The sequence below is a fragment of the Rana temporaria genome, chromosome 12 (assembly GCF_905171775.1).
Source record: "Rana temporaria chromosome 12, aRanTem1.1, whole genome shotgun sequence".
In the NCBI taxonomy this organism is placed as follows: Eukaryota; Metazoa; Chordata; class Amphibia; order Anura; family Ranidae; genus Rana; species Rana temporaria.
Window position 1 is genome coordinate 119,310,378 of NC_053500.1, and position 24,507 is coordinate 119,334,884.

At 41.2% G+C, this 24,507-nt stretch overlaps 1 protein-coding gene across 1 annotated transcript in view; it reads left to right on the forward strand.

Moving 5' to 3' along the window:
* Window positions 1-214: 214 nt before the first annotated feature.
* Window positions 215-24,507, forward strand: part of LOC120918688 (agouti-signaling protein-like) — a 46,187-nt gene continuing 21,894 nt past the window's right edge. The window contains exon 1 of the mRNA XM_040330381.1: window positions 215-810. The gene's annotated coding sequence lies outside the window, so the exon portion shown is untranslated. The remainder of the gene's footprint in view (window positions 811-24,507) is intronic.

The following is a 24,507-nucleotide window of genomic DNA, read 5'->3' on the forward strand; positions in this document are numbered from 1 at the left end:
TTCTATCCAAAAGTAAAAAGTTATTTTGACCAGGGTTCAACTTTAGTTTGAGCATGGGCCAGCCTTCGTGAGCCATCCTCGTATACATTTCAAAAGCTTTCACTGAGCTGTGTATAACCACCTCATTTGTGAACACATTGGGTTATGTCTGCCCTGCCACAACATCTTGAGTTCAGAAAGCAGCAGTGACACAATTAAATTAACTTTACCTCTTATCATTCTCACCTTGTCCCCAGTTTAATTCACTTTTCTCCTTACTTTGTAGTTGAGATTAGCATCTGTTCTCTGTTAATCTGCCTTGTTTTTGCAGTCCATCCAGTCAGATGTGAGCTCAGGGTATGCATTGATGATGATGTGAGAAGTGATGCATATGACACAGTCCATCCTGTGGTCAGAAAACATTTTTAAATGTTTTACAATGATAGGAAAATAATTTTGCCTTGAAAGACGGTCAAATAATACCTTGCAGCAAGGACCCAATGCATATTGACAGATACCGGTACTTCATCTCACATCTATTGACATACCATACTTAACCCTATTTGAGAATTTGTTTTACTTCACTGAATGCCTGTAAGCTCTTCCAAATCAGACTTTTTCCATCTCTGTTCCTCAAGAAGAACAGCTCGTACAAGTTCCGGCCTCTGGCATGTATAAGCCTGCAAAGCAAAGAAAATGGACTAGGAGGATTCTTCCTGGGGCAATAAAAGTGTCAGTGTAACTTATATTCTACCAAACATCAGGATGGCTTTAACACCAGGATTACGAACTATTACCAGGTGGAGATGGGTCATATACTTTAAGACCTAAGTAAGTATAAAACTTTTTTAACTTGTCAATTATTTTTTAACCCTTTCCCACATAGATAATACAGACTGTGACTGAAGTTCTCATTAAATCTCATTAAAAAAAATCGAATTAAAATATGTTTATACGGTATAACTATTCAGAAATATGTATTTAATTATAAATTAACTTTTCTAATTTTTTGTTATATTTATAACCTGATTGAAACATTCAAAATGTAAAAAGTCAAAATTATACTATTATTGTTTTTCTTGTCTTAATAAAGTTATATAATTTAGGTTCCCTAATATCTTCCCCTTGTTCCCTTTAATTAAATAGAACATTTAAACAACTTAATTGTGTGAATAAATATTTAATACAAGCAAATACTTAAAAAAAAAAAAAAGTGTTTGGACTGGCAACATTTGTGATATTGTGGATTTAGGTTATTACACAAAATAATTGCGCTGATTGTGATTATCACTTAATTTTAAAACAACACATTTTTCTTTGTATTTAAAAAAAAAGCTATAATGAAATCATGAGCAGACTGTAGTCTTTTAAGGCTGTCACTCTTCTATGTTTCTAAAATATATATATTTTAGAAACATATTTTATAGAAAAAGATGCATAAGCTATTAATTTCTTTACTCTGTTTTTAAATGTTTTTAATTAATTATTTACTTTTATTGGTGTATAGTATTTTTTAAGTAGCAATGACATATATTTTTTTATCAGATCGCATGTGTATCAAAGTACTATTTAAAAATAAAATTAGAGAAGACAAACACTACCTATTGTAGTAATGCAAAAGCTATTAATTTCTTTACTTTGTTTTTAAATGTTTTTAATTCATTATTTACTTTTATTGGTGTATAGTATTTTTTAAGTAGCAATGACATTTTTTTTTTATCAGAACGCATGTGTATCAAAGTACTATTTAAAAATAAAATTAGAGAAGACAAACACTACCTATTGTAGTAATGCAAAAGCTATTAATTTCTTTACTTTGTTTTTAAATGTTTTTAATTCATTATTTACTTTTATTGGTGTATAGTATTTTTTAAGTAGCAATGACATATTTTTTTTTATCAGAATGCATGTGTATCAAAGTACTATTTCAAAATAAAATTAGATAAGACAAATACTACCTATTGTAGCAACGGTAAGTGATACAACTTTTCATAGTTAAGCTTTCTAAGATTTTCTGGTCCTGCATGCATATGCTACCTATTATTTGTGCCATATCAATCAGTTTCCATATCTCTAGCATTTACGCAGAACAGAAACCATTATCACTCTGAAAACAGCCTGGACGTGGAGCCATATTTGTGAAGCGTTTCATACGGGAAATGTTTAACAAATACAATTTTGTACAACAAAGGCATGGATTAAATAAGCAGCCGAGCATAAAATAATTAGCAATGGAATAAGCATTTAGCAGATTCCATAACATGGAAATAGAGATGACAGGACTGAAATTTTACTCCTTATTAAGGAAACCCACATGTGGCTAAATGCCCGGCGTGACTCTATTTAAAACACAGGCAGGTCCAGTGCTGGGTACAATGATAGCAAGGACCAGCTACAAATAGTTATTCAGATCTCCAGAAAGACAGGTAGGAAGCTTACATTTTTATTTAAATTGGAATGTGATAATTGCAATGCTAATTATTGGTAAAATGTTTGTATTTAATATTAATATTGTGTGAGTGTGTTAATGTATGTATATAAAAATATATATATATTGTATACAAATGTAAGCGATTGCAAGTGAATGTATTGTTTAAACAAAATGCAGTAACGTTGAAGAATTATATTATGTTATAGATCAATATATAACAATGACAAGTCTTATGCACATATTATAACAAGGTCAATTAGAATTTAAGGAATTGATTTTAACTAAAGAATTTCTATTTTGATTAAATTTGTTTTGCACTTTTTAGTAACTGAAGATATAGATCCATTGTATGGGTTTCAACTGTACTAAATGTGATTTTACATTATTTTTTATTTTTATCACTGAGATTTACATTTCTATTTCTATTTTATTAAATGTTCATTGAAGTTTCCACAGGTTATAATAAAACGATACCGTCAAACAAAGTAGTTCATTATAGACAAAGGGTGTTATCACCAACAAAAATCTAAATTTCATTATAAGGTTCTTGTTATTGCAAAAGGTTATCAGACAGAAAGGGACAAGACTGTAAGGTTGAAAGGACCTTTTTCACGCAACGGCGAGAGATGGCCTTTAATATTCCATACACTCGAACACCAAATGGTGGTAAATTCATATCTGAATGACTTAAATTGACATAAAATAAAAAGGAAATTATACCATTTATAATCATATACAGTATTTATAGAAAACTTTCAATTAATTTTATTCACTCATTCATTTTAATTTAAAATGAATCAATTATGATTTTTTTTTACATTCCTTTGATTCATGTTTAAAATTATAGCAATCTTAAATGTTAGTTTGGCCTGGATTTTACAATACAGCTATTGTTTAATACATTTTACAAAAAATATCATCAAAGGATGAGATATAAAATTTTGCCATGGTTGTGTTCCAACTTCCACTGCATCCTTCTCCCTTCAGGTGAACAATGGGAAATAGATAGATGTCATAAAATGCAAAGACCTTTTTGCTGCATATATACCAACTGATAAAATGGAAACATAGAAAATCATCTGGATAAAAGCACGTGTTGCATTTTTCTCTTACATATTTCTAATAGCAGTTCATGGAAGTCCATATACGCAGAAATACATTTTCTACACAAAGCTTCTACACTGGTAATGCATTTCCCATAACATATCTATTCACACACAAAAAAAAAAGTACAGTATAATCATATGCACATTGATTAAACTTTCTGACATAAATGAAAGCCGTATTACTAGTATATATACTGTATTATACATAAAATTATGAAATATTTTATTGCAAGTATAAACATTTTGCATAACTGTTGAATATACAATGCAGATAAATGTAATATAAACTAATAAATTACAATGAAGATCAAATATACCCAAAATACCAAATCTCTGCAAGTCGTTTAAAATACGGCCACTCAACTCGTGACTGGGAAAACACCATGGGAATAAATCTCGCCTTCACTGTGATCCCTTAATTGGTTGCCAGTGAAAGACAGAATTACTTTTAAGGCACTCTGTCTGACACATAAGTGTGTTCAACCAGTTGCCCCCCAATATCTATGCGAAAAATTAAAAAGTCACAATCCCAATCGCGTTCTCCGATCCACCGACCAAAATCTACTCCAGATACCCAAAGCCAGATACAAGTCCAAAGGAGAACGAAGATTTGCAGTCCAAGGACCTAGACTATGGAAGGCTCTACCAACCAGCATCCGAATGGAGGTGAATCACCTGGCCTTCAGAAAAAAAATAAAAACCCATATTTTCTGAGGGCAAAAGGACAGTAGGGAATGGATACTAAGCGCTCAGAGGCGATTCAGTTCGCATGTGTTGCGCTATATAAGTTTCTCACTCACTCAAATATAATAATAAAGATATTTTGGGGAATGACTTATGTCTAGTACTGCTTAATGTTGGAATTTCATGGATATTATGTTTTCACCTTTCCAAAAAAAATAAATTAATTAAAACAGATTTATTTGAGCATGTTTCCCTAAAGGTTTCCCAGTGCTTATTTCAAATGATTGATCGTATCAAGGTCAATAAAAGGGTTATTTTTCTAAAAAGAGAAAACTGTCCATATAGCAAGGTGAAAGTTTACCAAGTTTAGTAAATATGGGAAAACTGTCATCATGTCAGTCATCTAATCATGTGCTAGCAAAAATATTTTTATTTTCCTTGAACATAATTGGCTATTTAATGTGAATGCAGCTGCTCCTTATTCATAAGCTATGTGAATATTCTTTTTTGTAAAGTTATTATATTCTACTCCTTTAGTAAATCCATCCTCATTAAGCAAGCATGGGTGAAATGCCTGGGTGAAAATATGGATATGTAGATCCATTGTATGGGTTTCAACTGTACTAAATGTGACTTTAAAAATATTTTTATTTTTATCACTGAGATTTACATTTCTATTTCCATTTTATTAAATGTTCATTGAAGTTTTCAGGTTATAATAAAACGATACCGTCAAACAAAGGAGTTCATTATAGACAAAGGGTGTTATCACCAACAAAAATCTAAATCTCATTATAAGGTTCTTGTTATTGCAAAAGGTTATCAGACAGAAAGGGACAAGACTGTAAGGTTGTTTCATGCAACAGCGAGAGATGGCCTTTAATATACCATACACTCGGACACCAAATGGTGGTAAATTCATATCTGAATGACTCAAATTGACATAAAATAATAATAAGGAAATTATACAATTTATAATCATATACAGTATTTATAGAACATTCTTGTATTTAAAATTAATCAATTATGATTTTCTTACATTCCTTTGATTCATGTTTAAAATAATAGCAATCTTAAATGTTAGTTTGGCCTGGATTTTACAGTACAGCTTTTGTTTAATACGTTTTACAAAAAATATCATCAAAGGATGAGATATAAAATTTTGCCATGGTTGTGTTCCAACTTCCACTGCATCCTTCTCCCTTCAGGTGAACAATGGGAAAAAGATAGATGACATAAAATGCTCTATGCAAAGACCTTTTTGCTGCATATATACCAACTGACAAAATGGAAACATTGAAAATCATCTGGATAAAAGCACAACGTGTTGCATTTTTCTCTTACATATTTCTAATAGCAGTTCATGGAAGTCCAAAGTATATGCAGAAATACATTTTCTACATAAAGCTTCTACACTGTTTATGCATCTTCCATAACGTATCTATTCACACAAAAAAAGTACAGTATAATCATATGCACATAGATTAAACTTTTTGAATGAAAGCTGTATTAAGTGTATATACTGTATTATACATACAATTCTGAAATATTTCATATGGATGAAAATAATCTTAGCTGAATTTGTACACTTCAATATGTAATTGTCAAGTCACCTGAGGCCAAGTGACAGATGCACCTTGTTTGGGTCAGGATTGCACCGCTAGGGTAGTGGACCCTACTGCTGACTGCTGCGGATGGAGCTCTGGGTGGTTCAGGAAAGCAGGTACTCTGGAGCACCAACACGGTTCGCGCCAGGAGCTAGAGCATGAGATTTCCCAGGGTGTGGAATATAAGAGCCAGCAGGTGTTCACCAGGAGCCCCTGAAGGTGGGGATGGATTTCCCCTGCAGTCTGCCTCCAGGTCACGGCCCCCAGGGTCTCCCAGCTCATGCTCACAGTAGGCTACTGGAGGATATAGAGGAAGCAGCAGCTTGGGACAACAAGAGATAAAAATTCTAACTGGCTGCAAAAAACCTATAGTGTTCATAATACACAGATAGTAGAAATAACAAATGAGTGATCTTGCGCAGTACTAAAGTATCACAAACAATATAATATAAATGTGCAAAAACATCAAATCCACATAGTTCTTCATGCTAGAGGTATCTCTAATATATATTCATTTCGTGCCTTCACACAACTGTTATGTGCTCTCCATTTGGTGCACAGTGTCCATGGAAGCATAGACCATAGAGACTGTCTGGTTGAGCTGATGTGAGTATAATTACTCCAAAATAGCCATGGTTAAGCTCCAACGCCACGCTGCCGGCCAGTAGGAGGAAAGGCGCCAATAGCTGAGCAGTGCAACACCGCTCACCAGCTGGCACCAACCCCTCATGTAGGACGCCAAGATGGAATCACAGCGTTGGCGCACCCACATCACTAATTGATTACGTAAGGAAATACAGCGCTAGGGGAGTGACGTCAATGCACTGCGGGACACCTACCCAAACTCCTGCATCACCATGATGAGGGGTTAGACTGCACTGTCAAGTTTTTGATCCCCATGACTAATCTCCATGGGGTGGAGTGAAATGCATTGGGGGCGTGGCCTGGCAGGAGCCCAGTCTGAGGTTGTCTCTCTCATACCACCATAGGACTCCATGGATGTGCTGCACTAGAGATCTTTGCTTTCTTTCTTCCGCCGATCCGCCCAAGTCTCTGGCTGGCCGGAGTCCCAAACAAAGACGGAATCTGCTCCGATTGGGTCTCCAATGTAGTAACCCGGAAGCGATGCTACTTCTGGTTTACTCAGCTGCCAATGGCGCCGATTTAAAAAAAAGTCTCCAAAGTCTCCGGCTGGCCGGAGTCCCAAACAAAGCCTGGAATCTGCTCCGATCGGGTCACCAATGTAGTAACCCGGAAGCGATATTACAATGTAACTTCTGGTTTACTCAGCTGCCAATGGCACCGATTTAAAAAAATCCCTAGTATTCCAAAATGCAGATTTTGGCATTTTGAATACTTTGAAATACAATGGAGGGGTTTGGGGTCTTTTAGACTGGTACCCTCCATAAAGAGTACCTGTCACTGCGTATTACTGTAAAAAAATTAAAATTTAAAGCGCTTGCGCACCAAAGAAAACACATATGTAAGTCACATCCGCAAATGTAAACGGTGTTTAAATCACACATGTGAGGTATGGCCACGATCGTCAGAGCGGGAGCAATACCTGGTACTGTAGTTTGTCGCCATTCTATATGTGTGTGCAATTTTAAGCCATAACATGTTAGGTATCTATTTACTCAGTGTAACATCATTTGTCACAATACACAAACAAACTGGGCTAATTTTACTGTTTTGGGTTTTTTTTATTCAGAGAAGTGTATTTTTTCCCCAAAAATTGTGTTCGAAAGACCGTTGCGCAAATACTGTGTGACATAAAAATATTCCAATGACCGCCATTTTATTCTCCAGTCTTTGCTAAAAAAAATATATATAATGTTTGGGGGATCTAGCAAAAAAATACTGATTTTAACAAAAAGTGTCAGAAAAAGGCTTGGTAAAGAAGTGGTTAAGGCTTTAAATTGTGTAAATATTATCTTAACCCATTGTCTACACTAACTTTTCATGAATTATAAAAAAATATATAGCAGGGTATGACTTGAAAAAGAGCAGTTGCAGCACTATAGTTGCATATAGTTATTGAGCAGCAAATAAACATAAAAGGCAGAGCAAAAGAGGAAGACTGATCATTATAATAGGCAAATTAAGGACAGCTGGATACTAGCCTACATTTTTCATTCTGATACTTTGCTCCTGGGAGCATCTCCTCCTCAATGCAGAGTAAGTACTTTTATATGCTCTTCTAGATAAGGAGGACACCCTATACCAGGCAATCACATAGCAGCAGGGTGCCTATGTGCGTTTGTATGATGGTCTGTGTGAGTAAATGATGCATGAAATAGTCTGTGATGTTAATATTTTAATTTATCTCACATACGTTTGACAAGTAGTCCTTTTCTGGAGGTAGTACAGAATGCTAAAAGTTCTATAGCACTATGTGCAATGTTGAGTGGTGCTCTCCTCAAATCCTGCTACATTAGAAATCCATTCTAACTTCTCCTTAATCTCTCACATCCGTGAAAGGCACTACTCATTTTGAGATCCTATAGAATGTCTACTTTATCTTTTATATCTCTGCATGGACCTACTGACTCCAAGATGCTATAGTATAGACAGGGGCGGACTGACCATTAAGGCTCTCGGGCACTGCCCGACGGCCCCATGCCACTAGGGGGCCCCATCAGGGTTGACAGGCTCAATAAAACCAGGGACAGTATGTAAAATTCTGTGGTTTTTTTACATCTGTCCCTGATATGTCCGAAACCGACATGCTTTTGATGTGAAAATCCTGAGATTTTAGCTGCCCTGCCTTTGCACTGCCTCCTGGCGTGGTGGCCATCTGTAAGCCCGGGGGGCCCCATAATCTTCTATTGCCCGGGAGCCCCATGAGTTGTCAGTCCGCCCCTGAGTATAGAACTTCTACATGACCTTTAAAATCCCTACATAGGTCTACTCACTTTACCACCCAACAGAACTTAGGGCCAGATTCATAGAAGAAATACGCCGGAGTATCTACTGATACTCCGGCGTATTTTCAAATTTGCCACATCGTATCTTAATTTGTGATTCACAAACAAGATACGACGGCATTTGGCTAAAATCCGACAGGCGTACGGCTTCGTACGCCTTCGGATCTTAGGCTGCAATACTTTGGCCGCTGGGTGGAGTTTGCGTCGTTTTCCAGCGTCGGGTATGCAAATTAGCTTTTACGGCGATCCACGAAGCTACTCGCGTGCGTTACGTCGTCGCCTGCTTTTTCATGGCTTAACTTTACACCAGCCATGTTAAAGTATGGCCGTCGTTCCCTCGTCGAATTTTAAAAAAAAAAATCGGCGTAAGTACGTTACGCACGTCGCCATTCACAAACACTATGGGGCGCCGTAATTTCGCGCAAAGCACGTCAGGAAATTTACTAAACGGAGCATGCGCAGAACGTTCGGCGCGGGAGCGCGCCTAATTTAAATGGTACACGCCCCATTTGAATTAGGCGTGCTTGCGCCGGACGGCTTTACGTTACCCCGCCGTAAGTTTACACGCAAGTGCTTGGTGAATCAGGCACTTGCGCTGAAAACTTGCGGCGGTGTAAAGACGATACGTTACGCCGCCGCGATTCTTTCTGAATCTGGCCCTTATTTTTCATCTTCTATATGTCTAAATATCCCTCTTTGCATTGAATTTGTAAAGAACCGAGATGGATTAGAAACCTGTCAGTTTTCATTGCTGTCTGTGCTCCCTTTAACCACTTCAGCCCCGGACCATATTGCTGGTCAATGACCGGGCCCCTTTTTGCGATTCGGCACTGCGTCGCTTTAACTGACAATTGCGCGGTTGTGAGACATGGCTCCCAGACAAAATTGGCGTCCTTTTTTTCCCACAAATAGAGCTTTCTTTTGGTGGTATTTGATCACCTCTGCGGTTTTAATTTTTTGAGCTATACACAAAAATAGAGCGACAATTTTGAAAAAAAAAATGAATATTTTTAACTTTTTGCTGTAATAAATATCCTCAAAAATATATAAAAAAATGTTTTTTTTCCTCAGTTTAGGCCGATACGTATTCTTCTACATATTTTTATAAAAAAAAACGCAATAAGCGTTTATTGATTGGTTTGCGCAAAAGTTATAGCGTCTCCAAAATAGGGGATAGTTTTATAGCATTTTTATTAATATTTTTTTTTTTACTAGTAATGGCGGCGATCAGCAATTTTTATCGGTACTGCAACCTTATGGCAGACACTTCGGACACTTTTGACACATTTTTGGGACCATTGGCATTTTTATAGTGATCAGTGCTATAAAAATGCATTGATTACTATAAAAATGCCACTGGCAGGGAAGGGGTTAATACTAGGGGGCGAGGAAGGGGTTAATGATGTTCCCTGTGTGTGTTCTAACTAAAGGGGGGAGGGGAATGACTAGGGGAAATGACTGATCGATGTTCATACATTGTATGAACAGACGATCCGTCATTTCTCCCCCTGACAGGACCGGGAGCTGTGTGTTTACACACACAGCTCCCGGTTCTCACTCTGTAACGAGCGATCGCTGGTGCCCGACGGTGATCGCGCCCGCCGGGCACGCGCGTCGGCACCAGTGTCGAGTGGGGGGCGCGCACGCGCCCCTATTGGCTGAAATGCGAGATGATGTATAGCTACGTGATCTCGCGCAGCCGAGCCGACTGGTCGGCAAGTGGTTAAGGAGATTCACCCCCTCTATTTGTCCTATTTACCATTATCATCAAAAGCGTACTTCATATTATTTGTCATTAGCATCCGTCTCTATTTTCAGTTCAAAACAGATTTAACCTCTTATTTGCAATTGAATTTTTATCTATACCTTAACGTCAGACTTGATATTTTGTAATTTTTACCTAATGTTAAAAAGTGAAAATGCCTTAAAGTGATTGTAAACGATCACCTTATAAAGCAACCCATTCAGTTTAAAATAGAAATGAAAGGCAAAACATTTTTTGTACAGATATAAGAAAATATTATACCGTATATACTCGAGTATAAGCCGAGTTTTTCAGCTCTTTTTTTAAGGCTAAAAATACCCCCCTCAGCTTATACTCGAGTCCGTGTACCTGAAATTATTGACAGGCTGCGGGCGTCCATCGTTTAAAAGTCGTGGTATCCTCCTGGTCCCTTCCCTGGCATTTCTCAGCAAACACAATTCCGCCTATCACGGATGTCCTCTCATCCTCAGACTCAGTTTCCCAGCAGACACTGTGTTTAGTGTTCCGCCAATCACAGACGTCTTTTCATCCTCGGACAAGAGGACGTTCGTGATTGGTGGAACACTGAACACAGTGTCTGCTGGGAAACTGAGTCCGAGGATGAGAGAACGTCTGTGATAGGCGGAGCCGTGTCTGCTGACAAACGCCTGTCATGGAAGGGACCAGGAGGAGACCGCGACTTTTAAACAATGAATGGATGCCCGCAGCATGTCAATAATTTCAGGTACACTGACTCGGGCACAGTGAGGCTACAATGGGCACAGTGAGGATGGGTACAGTGAGGTTGGCACAGTGACGTTGCAATAGGAACAGTGAGGATGGGCACAGTGAGGTTGGCACAGTGAGGTTGCAATGGGAACAGTGAGGGTGGGCACAGTGAGGTTGCAATGGGCACAGTGGGGTTGGGTACAGTAAGATGGCAATGGGCACAGTGAGGTGTGCAAATGGGTATTGTTGACCCTCTTTTCCGCTTACAGTAGCTGCTGCATTCTCACCCTAGGCTTATACTTGAGTCAATACGTTTTCGCAGTTTTTTTGTGGTAAAATTAGGTACCTCAGCTTATACTCGGGTCGGCTTATACTCGAGTATATACGGTAAATATATTTTTTCCTTTTTTATAAGTGATCACATTCCCTCTGTTTTCAGCTGCATAAGAGCTGGGAGGAGCAGGAGGAGGAGGAGCAACAGCTTCCCAGTGAATGGCTGTGCAGTGGCGGCATGTCAGGACAAGTCTGATCATTGAAGGAGAGCAGGCTGAGTTGCCAGCATAGCTGGAGAACTGACCACAGTGTGTTCTCCTGCCAAGTGCGGTCAGTTTTTAATAGGAAAGCAAGGGGACTACCAAGAACACCAGGGATTTCACACAAAGGAAGCAATACAAAGAAAACAGGATACTTTTACATACAAGTACATGGTACAGCAGGCAAATATCAGGAATATGAAGTGTTGGGGTAACAAACGCTGTAAGGGCTTTCTTTAAAAAAGAAAAAACTCAGCATGTTTAGTATAAACTTCTGTATTTGTCATAACTTTACCCAACTTCCCTAAAAAAATGAAAACTCAAAGCAATCTGGCACCATAGTCCTCTTTTGTGGTTCTGGAAAATCAAAAATAATCAGACAAGAATGTTCATACAACATGGTGTGATCCAAAAGTATAGACAAGATCAAGTGGCTTCAATGCTTTCCCTAGATATTAACCCCTCTGGCGGTATTCCCGAGTCTGACTAGGGGTTACATTTTTTGCTGCGATCGGTAACCCCGAGGCAGACTCGGGCTCGCCTCGCTGAATCCACAGGCAGTGTTTACTTACCTTGTCCCTGGATCCAGCGATGCCACCGCTCTGTGTGAGCGAGCGGGTCCTCGCTTGATTCACACAGTTTCTTCCTGTGCCGCCGATCTCCGTTCCCTGCGACGTTACGACGCACGGGGGCGGAGAACGGCGCCAAATTCAAAAACGTAAACAAACACATTACATACAGTATACTGCAATCTTATAGATTACAGTACTGTATGTAAAAAATACACACCCCCCTTGTCCCTAGTGGTCTGCCCAGTGCCCTACATGTTCTTTTATATAATAAAAACTGTTCTTTCTGCCTGCAAACTGTAGATTGTCCATAGCAGAGGCGTTGCTAGGGGGGTGCGGGGTGCGGTCCGCACCCGGGTGACACCCGCTAGAGGGGTGACACCATCCCGTTTTTTGGTTTTTTTTAGCTTACATGCCCAGCAGGTGACACCCGCCAGAGGGGTGACACCAGGGCCACTGCGCCGCTAAACACTGTACTGTATTGATTGGAGCGGTGCGAGCAGGGCATCTAGCCGTGCGGGGAGGCTGCCTGTAACATTCCTCAGTCAGGCTATCCCCGTGTGAGCCGGAGTTGGTTGGCGGAGCTGTGGGTGTGGCTGCCTCCTCTTCTCCTCCCACAGACTCCTCCATCATCGATGATGCTGCAGCTCAAGCAGCTAGAGGTGACACAGCAGCCCCGCCCACAAGCCCGGGTCTTCATCTGCATTCATGCTATGTAAGTAAGTTACTCTGCAGTGTCACTACATAGAGTTCCAAGATGCACTGTGCCACCACAGCCTGCCCTGTATAACCCCAGCCTACCCTGTACCACCCAGCCTGTCCTGTGCAATGCCAGCCTACCCTGTACCACCCAGCCTGCCCTATGCAATCCCAGCCTGCCCTGTACTACTGCAGCCTGCCCTGTGCCACCCAGCCTGCCCTGTACCACCCCAGCCTACCCTGTACTACCCAGCCTGCCTTGTGCAATGCCAGCCTACTCTGTACCACCCAGCCTGCCTTGTGCAATGCCAGCCTACCCTGTACCACTCCAGCCTACCCTGTACCACCCCAGCTTGCCCTGTGCAATTCCAGCCTGCTCTGTGCCACCCCAGCCTGCCCTGTACCACCCCAGCCTGCCCTGTATCACCCAGCCTGCCCTGTACCACCCCAAACAGCCCTATACCACCCCAGCCTGCCCTGTACCCCCCCAGCCTGTCCTGTACCACCCCAGCCTGCCCTGTACCACACAGCCTGCCCTGTGCCACCACAGCCTGCCCTGTACCACCCCAGCCTGCCCTGTGCTACCCCAACTTGCCCTGTACCACCCCAGCCTGCCCTGTGCCACCACAGCCTGCCATGTACCACCCCAGCCTGCCCTGTACCACCCCAAACTTTCCCATGCCACCCCAACTTGCCCTGTGCCACCCTAACTTGCCCTGTACCACCCCAATCTGCCCTATGCCACCATAACTTGCCCTATACCACCCCAACCTTCCCAATGCCACCCTAACTTGCCCTGTACCACCCCAGCCTTTTCCATGCCATCCCAACTTGCCCTATGCCACCCTAACTTGCACTATACCACCCCAACCTGCCCTGTGCCACCCTAACTTGCCCTATACCACCCCAACCTGCCCTATGCAACCCTAACTTGCCCTATACCACCCCAAACTACCCTAAATAACCCCAACATGCCCTATACCACCTTAACCTGTCCTATACCACCCCACTACACCAACCTGCCACTATACCACTCTATACTAGCCTCACCTGCCACTATACTGCTTGGTGCTGGGCAGCCTAGACAGAGGGGGGGTGACACCATGTTTTACCGCACCGGGTGACACCAACCCTAGTGACGCCACTGGTCCATAGCAACCAAAAGTGTCCCTTTATGTCAAAAATGGTTTTAGAGCAGCTAGAAAACAGCGATAATAAATTATAATCACTTGCAGAATTGTGCGATAGCGATTTGTGGGAAAATTCGTCATACAAAAATAAAAGTAATGACAGCGACAATTCTGCAACTGAACAAATTTCAGTGATTTTGAGTTGATTACATTATTGAATAATTTTTATTATAATTATATTATTATTTGTTATAATTATTTATAATTATTTATTATATTATAATTTATCATTTTGTTTTTAAAAAAATGTCATACCCGGGATGCCTCCTGGTCAGATTTAAGTGAGTTATTCCTAAGAATTACAGGCCTACAATATAAAACGCCAAATTTCCTTGCAAATAATGGTACCGCTTTTAGCACCTAAAATCTGAAATAATCATACCGCCAGGGAGGTTAACCAATAGTTAGTTACATGTTAAACAATCATAAACTAAAAATACATTAAATGTAATAGGTTATTGAAACCTTTAGCCCCTTATTATTATTCATTGTGTCCCAATTCCAATGAGTTCAATAATACCACATGGAGTTTGCTTGTTTAGGTACAGATATATAATTTCTGTCTCAAGATTTACAACAACATATTATCTATTAAGATAATTTATCATAATCTATCAAGAATAATTAATAATACACTAGTAACATTTTTGGTATACATCGGTATTAGCATCACCGCATTAATTTGATTAGAAATATTTTCAAAATGGTTCTTTATAATTAGTTAACTAATTCTACTGAAAGCATAGACAGCAAATCAGAATTTTCCTTGCGCATATCTATGCTTCTTAAATTGCTATGTCTTCACTTCCATAACTTTCATACACACTTACTAAGAGAAAAAGGGAGGCAAGCCCAACGAACTGTCAATTTTAGTGAAACTTATTAAATAGTGAGGGATTTTATAGTGTCTGTAATGGATTTTTATCAAAGGAATTTAGGGATTTTGTAAATTCTTCTTTATTGGATCAGTTGCATGAAATTCACTGAAATTGCAGTTGCATGAAATTCACTATCCAGTAATTATGTGGGTACATAATGAAAAGTTGTCCTTTTATGATAAATATATGTATATATATATATATATATATATATATATATATATATATATATATATATATATATATATATATATATATATATATATATATATATATATATATATATATATATATTTTTTTTTTTTTTTTTTTTTTTTTTTTTTTTTACAATGCAAGCCTTGAAAACATCTACCTTTGAAAATCCCCAAATTCAAATGTGCAACTGAATTTAAATTGTACAAATGTAAAGTTATCTGACTCATAGGCTTCAGGACATCTTATTATTGTGAAATTTCAGACAACATAATTACAGAAACCCCCTGGAAAATCAAGAAGGTGTTGAAGAGTCTCGCAGCCGCGGGCTGTCTGAGCAGTCCTGGGCCGGATGTCACACAGGCACAGCGAGCAGAGTGAAGGCGCCTCCCCCTCCAGTGTTTATGTGTACACAGGGGGAGGGAACCTGCTCCCTGTGCCGCACTGATGGCTGATCTGAAGTACTGAATAGGATGGGGGAGGGGGGTCCATCTGTGCTGAAGGGGGAGTTTGTGCTGAATGGGGGGTCCATCTGTGCTGAAGGGGGGTCTGTACTGAAGGGGGGGGTATGTGCTGAAGGGGGGTCCATCTGTGCTCAAGGGGGGGTCTGTACTGAAGGTGGTATGTGCTGAAGGGGGGTCAATCTCTGCTGAAGGGGGAAGTCTGTGCTTAAAGGGGGTCCATCTGTGCTGAAAGAGGGTCTGTGCTTAAAGGGGGTCCATATGTGCTGAAGGGGGGGTCTGTGTTGAATGGAGGGGTCTGTGCGGAATGGGGGGGGTCTGTGCTGAAGGGGGGTCCATCTGTGCTGAATGGAGGGGTCTGTGCATAATGGGGGGTCCATCTGTACTGAATGGTGGGGTCTGTACATTCTCTAGGCTATATTTATATGGGCATTGAGTGAAGCTGAATAATCTCAAGAGCTATTTCACTTCCAGCTGGCCGCGTTATCGGTAAAGCGCATTTTATCATCGTTTTAGCTGCGCTATTTTGCCATTAGCGGGGCACTTTTAACCCCCGCTAGCATTTTAAGAAAGGGTTAAATGCGACTGTATCGCTGCTGCCGAAGTGCCCCCCCCCCCCTGAAAAAATGTCAGCGGATGCCCATGACAGAAACAATACTTGTCACAATTTCTGGATCATTTTTTAATGACCAGCAAGGCAATAATTAATTATGTTTTTCAACCAGACCTGGTCTTAAAATAATTTCCTATCACATAACAGCACAAGTGACAAACGCAACAAAACATTAAACAGTTGGCATTTTGTTAACTTGTTTAGTTAGGCTCCTAGTCTGTATTATGCATGAGTCAAACTCTTCCTGCATTTGAAGCATTTTGTCTATTAGATCCCCTTCAGATAGGAGCATAATCCATTAAGAAGATCCGTATGCTCAGCAGGGAATCTCTCCACCGATCCCCGCTGAGCATGGCGGATGATGACAGGTCTGTGTCTGCTCCGCTAAGGCAGAGCGGACAAGGAGTTAGCCCGCTGTCCTCTATGGGGCCGTCTGATGTAACCAGACTGCCTGTCATCCAATACGATCAGCTGGATGGATCGGAAACAGATCCCCAACCATCATTTTTTTTTTTTTTTTTTTTTTTTTTTTTTTACCATCTCTGTTTTACAATAAATTATATTGAGTTTTACAAAAAAAAAAATTAAAAGAAGTACAACTTTATTTGTAAAAACTTTTGAAAACCATTTATCATTTTCTTTTCACTTCACAATTATGTGCCACCTTGTGTTGGTCTATCACATAAAATACCAATAACATAGGTTTATGTTTTTGGTTGTAACATGACAAAATGTGGAAAATTTCAAGGGGTATGAATACTTTTTCAAGGCACCGTATATAAATAAATAAAGGAAAGAAGAAAGTAGCTAAGAGAAGAAAGTGGGGAGGGGAGGAGATCTGGAAGTTTGGGATAAAAAGAAGGTAATCCCATGTGGATCCAATATTGGAGATGATGGTAGTTGTTAAAACATTTGATCAAAAAGAAAAAAGGGAAAGATCCATATTCATAATTAAGTCATGGTTCCCATATTTTAAGGTATTTAGTGTGGTTGTCATTGAGGATAGGAGTACATTTTTGCTGTATCAGAGTGCCCAAGAGGTGTTGTTTGACTTCAGTAATTTTGTTTTCCTGATTTTAGAATAATTTATGTAATTTCTTGATATACGACGGCGCACACAGCGCGTCACGACTTCCCGAAGGAAGCTCGGGTCGGCTCGGCTCTATTCGGCGCCGGTGTGCAGGCACCGAATAGAGCCGACCCGAGCTTCCTTCGGGAAGTCGTGACGCGCTGTGTGCGCCGTCGTTTAGCATGTCAATCAATTGGCATGCCAATAGGAACGCCCACTCCCGTGGGATTCCCTACCCGGAAGCCGCGGTGAATTCCACGGCTAAACGATATCTACGGAAAAGAAAAAAAAAAGGTCAGTGTCATTTTATATGCACAACTGGGCTGGATGCAGTGTTAGAAATATTTTATAGGGTCAACCTCCACTTTAAGGTATGACTTTTCCATTTAATTGGAAAGCTCTTGATGAATCTATTAAATGGGTATTATTAGATATAGGCATTGTTGGTATAATGTGGTAAACCATGGAGAATAATTGTAATCTGCACCTCTGTTTGTGCTCTTTGCCATTTAGTTTGTTTCATTTGTTTGATTTTTACTGAAAACTGTATATATATGAGAGCATGTTTATTCAGTCCATATTCCATGTCTATTTGAAAGTATATTAGATCTACTCTATTGGATTTATGTAAATTGTAAAAGCAGTTCATTGGAAAATAATTAGGTTAGAACATAGACAAGGTGGTTCTATTTAAGAATCCAGGTGGGCGATACGCTAGAAAAATCTTCATGCCTTGAAATAAGCGAGGCCCCCTGCATCCTGAAAAAAACGGCTACACCGTTTGGTGAAGCACGTTGACGTTGAAGCCACGTGGAGCTATGCCTCTTTACACTGGACATGGTGGTGCATGCACTGAAAGAACAGATGGAGAGAACTGCATGGATGGGCACAACAGCACAATACAATTCAAAGGAACCTGTACCTCAGTTGGTATGAGGAAGTTGGTTATAGCCCTGGTGCAGTAACCATTCCAAGTAGTATTGACTGAACTGATGTGTCATACAGTACAGACCAAAAGTTTGAACACACCTTCTCATTCAAAGAGTTTTCTTTATTTTCATGACTATGAAAATTGTAGATTTACACTGAAGGCATCAAAACTATGAAGTAACACATGTGGAATTATACATAACAAAAAAGTGTGAAACAACTGAAAATATATGTCATATTCTAGGTTCTTCAAAGTAGCCACCTTTTGCAGCAGACACATCTCTAGAACTGTTAGGAGGAGACTGTGTGAATCAGGCCTTCATGGTAGAATATCTGCTAGGAAACCACTGCTAAAGAAAGGCAACAAGCAGAAGAGACTTGTTTGGGCTAAAGAACAAAAGAAATGGACATTAGACCAGTGGAAATCTGTGCTTTGGTCTGATGAGTCCAAACTTGAGATCTTTGGTTCCAACCCCCGTGTCTTTGTGCGACGCAGAAAAGGTGAACGGATGGACTCTACATGCCTGGTTCCCACCGTGAAGCATGGAGGAGGAGGTGTGATGGTGTGGGGGTGCTTTGCTGGTGACACTGTTGGGGATTTAATAAAAATTGAAGGCATACTGAACCAGCATGGCTACCACAGCATCTTGCAGCGGCATGCTATTCCATCCGGTTTGCGTTTAGTTGGACCATCATTTATTTTTCAACAGGACAATGACCCCAAACACACCTCCAGGCTGTGTAAGGGCTATTTGACCAAGAAGGAGAGTGATGGGGTGCTGCGCCAGGTGCCTACCTCTTGAAGCTCATCAAGAGAATGCCAAGAGTGTGCCAAGCAGTAATCAAAGCAAAAGGTGGCTACTTTGAAGAACCTAGAATATTAAATATATTTTCAGTTGTTTCACACTTTTTTGTTATGTATAATTCCACATGTGTTAATTCATAGTTTTGATGCCTTCAGTGTGAATCTACAATTTTCATAGTCATGAAAATAAAGAAAACTCATTGAATGAGAAGGTGTGTCCAAACTTTTGGTCTGTACTGTAGCCGGGACTGAGCTTTAGGACTGTGACAATAAAGTGGATATTTACCTCTATTTATCATCCCAACGTCTGCTTGCATGGCTTACAATGCTAAAAGATGGTGTCCTTATCCTCATATAAAACTTTAGTAATTCTTGTGCGCAACAAGTGACTCAACCACAATGTGATCTAGGTATTACATTTTTTGTGTTCCACCTCTGTGCAATACATCTGTTCACCTCTAACTTGGACCCATATTTCTTATAGGTCTTAAAGTGCAAGTATGCTCGATCCTCTCTTTGTCCACACATATGCAGGCCCTTTTAAGGGATCATCTATTTTCAAAAGGCAGAGAGGAAGTGACGTCAACCCGATGCTTTGCATCACTATCACGTGACTTCCTCAGGGCTGGAGCCGGGTGACAGTCACCAAGATTATGTTGTTGACATATTGCCATTTTTACCTCTCACAATCAACCCGCTATGATGGGCGAAGCCTCACCACTGGCTTACGTTTACAAGCGCCCCAATCATTCACATAGCTATAATAAAATCTTAACGCACACTGTTACTCACTAGATGGCAATACAATGCGCAACATAAACAACATAGAGACATATATAGCTGGATTCAGCTAGAGCGGCGTACATTTGAGCGGGCATAGCGCAGCTCATTTGCGCTACGCCCACGTAAAATAGAGAGGCAAGAGCAGTATTCTCAAAGCACTTGCTCCGTAAGTTACGTCGGCGTAGCGTAAATGGGCCGGCGTAAGCCCGCCTAATTCAAATTAGGAAGATAGTGGGCGTGTTGTATTAAAATTACCCGTGACCCCATGTTAATGAATTCCCGAACGGCGCATGCATGCTCAGAATCACATTGAATTTACGCCCTAAGATACGACGGCTCAATGGCAACGACGTGAACGTAACCTACGCCCAGCCCTATTCACGTACCACTTACGTAAACGACGTAAAATCCGACGGCAGTTCCGACGTCCATACCCTAACATGACTTAGACCAGCTATTTGGTGGTTTATCTTTACGCCGGAAAAACGCCTTACGTAAACGGCGTAGATTACAGCGACGGGCATAAGTACGTTCATGAATCGGCGTATCTAGGTCATTTACATATTCGACGTGTAAATCAACGGAAGCGCCCCTAGCGGCCAGCGTAAATATGCACCCAAGATACGACGGCGTAGGAGACTTACGTTGGTCGTATTAAGCCAGAATTCAGGCCTATCTAGTATTGAGAATAAGGCGCATAGATACAACAGGGCATCTGTACACTTACGCTGCGTATCTGTAGATACGCCAGCATAAGTCTTTCTGAATCTGGCCCATAATACATATACTATTGCCGATTTCTTGTTTTTGAGCACTACTGTCAATCACGTCGGGTCAGGGTTAATTTACATAACACACGCCCACCTCTTCACAATTTGAATTAGGCGGGCTTACGCCGGCCTATTTACGCTACGCCACCGTAACTTTCTTTTGAGAATACGGCACTTGCCTGTAAAAGTTGCGGAGGCGTAACGTAAATAGGATACGTTACGCTCGGACAAACATACGCCATTCTACGTGAATCTACCCCTTAGTGTGCATGTGGCCTTATGTGAAATCTCTATGACATTGGTAAAAACTAAGTTATATACATAAATATTTCTTGGCTAGGTTCTGATTATCAGGCTTGCAAACTGACTATCTGGTTGGTTATCTGTCTGGGAATTTAGGAATATAATTAAGTGAATCTGAAACAAATGCCAAGGTGTATTCAGTTGTTCCAAACAATGTGCAAGATAAAAGACAACAGGCTGGATAGAATTCCTACTGCCAGGTTGATGTCAGAGTCATTTATCTAAACCAGTGCCTCCAAACTGCAGCCCGAGGGTCAGATGCGGCCCTTTGCTTGCTTTTACCTGGCCCTTGGAATACTATTTTATTAACTGATACCAACAATTGGGTATAACTCCCCTCACTGACACCAATAAAGGGGCACAATTCCTCCCAATGACACCAACGATACTGCACAATTCCTTGAAATGACACCAATGATGAGACCCAATTCCTCGCAATGACACCAATGATGTGGCACAATTGCTTGAAATTACACCAATGATGGGACACAATTCCTCCCAATGACACCAGAAAAGAGGCCCAAAGACACCAATGATGGGACACAATTCTTACCATTGACACTAATGATGTTCCCAGCCATCCACATGCTCAGTGTCTAAATGCTAGCTTGGCCAAATTGCTAGCACTGCAACTGCTGCCTTTTCAGCTGGTAGACTCTGCCCCTTTTTGTGAATTTTTAGTGAATGTGTTGTACCTCAGTGGCAGGTTCCAAAACGCCATTTCTTTTCACAGGAGGCCATTCTGGCTCTCTGCCGACATGTGGAAGGCAATGTTTTGGCCTTGTTGTACAGGGCGGTCAGCAGTAAGGTGCATATTACCGCTGACTTATGGTCAAGCAGGCATGGACAGGGATGTTACCTTTCTTTCACAGCACACTGGGTAACTCTGCTGGCAGCTGGAAAGGATGCAGGACATGGTCCAATGTTGTTGGAGCTTGTTCCGCCACCACACCTCCAAAATGCTAGTGTTGATTCTGCCACAGCTCTCTCCTCCACCCCCTCCTCTTCTTCTTCTATGGCCTCTTCTGCAGATTTGACCTCTGAACCAGCGATGCCCGGTAAGCGTTTAAGTGGCTACGCAAGAGGTCAGGCTAAAAGATGCCATGCGGTGCTTAAGTTGGTCTGTCTAGGGGACTGGGGCGGAGATTCTGTCAGCTTTGCAGAGGCAAGCTCAGAGGTGGTTGACGCCACGCCAGCTTCAGCCAGGAATGTTTGTATGCGACAATGGCACCAACATTCCCTACGCCCTCCGACAGGGACACTTGACCTATGTTCCATGTTTCGCACATGTCCAAAATTTGGTAGTGCAGCGGTTCAGTACCCAGGCTTACGGGATCTCCTGAGGCAGGTCAGAAAAGTCTGTGGTCATTTCCGCCGGTCATACAATGCCAGTGCTCAGCTGGCAGACATTCAAAGGTAATGAAACCTGCCCACCAACCGCCTCAGTTGTGACATGCCCACCAGGTGGAACGCAACATTGGCAATGCTGCAGCGACTGCACACACAGCAGAGGGCCATCAATGAGTACCTGTGTGAGTATAGCACCAGGACAGGGTCAGGGGAGCTTGGCTTTTTTTCACCATGCCAGTGGCTACTGATCAAGGATGCATGCACTGTCCTGTCACCATTTGAAGAGGCCACGAGGATGGTGAGCAGTGACAATGCATGCATCAGTGACACTGTCCTTCTAGTCTTCCTGTTGGAGCAAACACTTTGTGGAATCATGGACAGGGCACTTAAGGCAGAACAGTGGGATAAAGACCCCCTTTATCCAGATAGCATTCCTGCGGGCCCGCCACACAGGAAGAAGAGGGGAAGGAGGAGGAGGATTGTGTCAGCATGGATGTAGAGAATAACACTCAGTAGCAGTCTTCAAGGGATGGTTTTCAGTCCCCAGAAACCCAAAGAGTTGTACGTGGCTGGGAGGAGGTATTTACGGATCATGTGATCCTTAGTGACCCAGAGGACTTAGAATCAAATGCCTCTGCAAACTTATTCTGCATGGTCTCCCTGATTCTGCAAAGCCTGCGAAAGGACCCTAGGAATCATGGTATCAAGGAGAGGGATCATTACTGGCTGGCAATCCTTCTTGATCCACGTTACAAGGGTAAGGTTGCAGAACTCATCCTGCCTTCGCAGAGGGAGCAGAGGATGAAACATCTACAGGAGGCCTTGAAGAAAGGCTTGTGCAACGCATTTCCAGACCCTGAGAGGTTACCATTTCCTGGCTCTTGACCAAATGTTGCTGAGGCTTCGTTCAGTCAGAGAAAGAGCGGTGGAGAAGGTGGCCGTCTGACCAATTCTTTTAAAAAAATCAGTCCTCAGCGCCAAGGTCTGATCTGTTCAAGCAACCATCGCCAGCATTTGCATTATATGGTGCAGGAATATCTATGGTCAAGAGCAGACTGGGAGACCTTTCCAACCGAGAATCCACTGGGTTACTGGGTCTTGAGGATGGACCACTGACAAGAACTTTCCCAATATGCAATCAAGCTACTGGCCTGTCCTGCTTCCAGATTCCATATTCAGTGCTGCTGGAGGATCAAAGAGGATCAAAGAGTGCACCTGTCCACGACTCCGTTGATAGACTCACATTCATAACAATGAATCAGGATCAATGGATCAGCAGCTATCAAGCACCTGATGCTGATGTAACTGATTGAATCTGCTATGAATGTGGGATCCCTTGAAGACTGCCTATGCTGACTATACTATTCCTTCTCAATCTTGATGATGCTAGCTTCCAACAATATTTTTGGTTTAGGGCACCACCACCACTGCCCAAGGTCCAATTTTTCTGTCCCTGTTTAACAGGGGCATGTAATTACAGTTTTTGATATAATATTTCAATGCAGGGCCCATTCCTGCACCCAACAAGAGTAACTGTGAGGGCTGACAGTATTGTGGCACCCCCACCACCACCCAAGGCCCAATTTGTCTGGCCCTGTTTAACAGGGGCATGTAATTACAATTCTTGATATAATTTTTCACAGCAGGGCCTGTTCCTGCGCCCAACAAGAGTAACTGTGAGGGCTTATAGTGTTCTGGTACCACCAACACCTAATTTTCTGCAGAGTATATAGGGCAGGCTGTATAGTATATATACTGCTGTTCAGAGTATATAGTGCCTGGGGGACCCCCACGCCATTTTTTTTAAAGTTTGGGTGCGGGTTCCCCTTAATATCCATACCAGACCTGAAGAGCTTGGTATGGATTTTGGGGGGGACATCCACGTTATTTTTGGTGGTATACCTTCTTATTAATATTCACACGTGAGGTTAATATTTTGTGTGTTGTTATTTAGCTCCTTTAGAAAGGTCTCTAATGTTAGGAGTAATCCTGTCAAAATAAAGAACAGGTCATCTATATACCTCCGATACAGTACCAGACTAGGATACCAAACGGTGAATACATTCCTATCACTATGTGCTCATTAACAGTGTATTAATGGTACGTGCATTTGGAACGGGGGTCTATTGTTTTAAAGGGTTATTCTTTATATTTT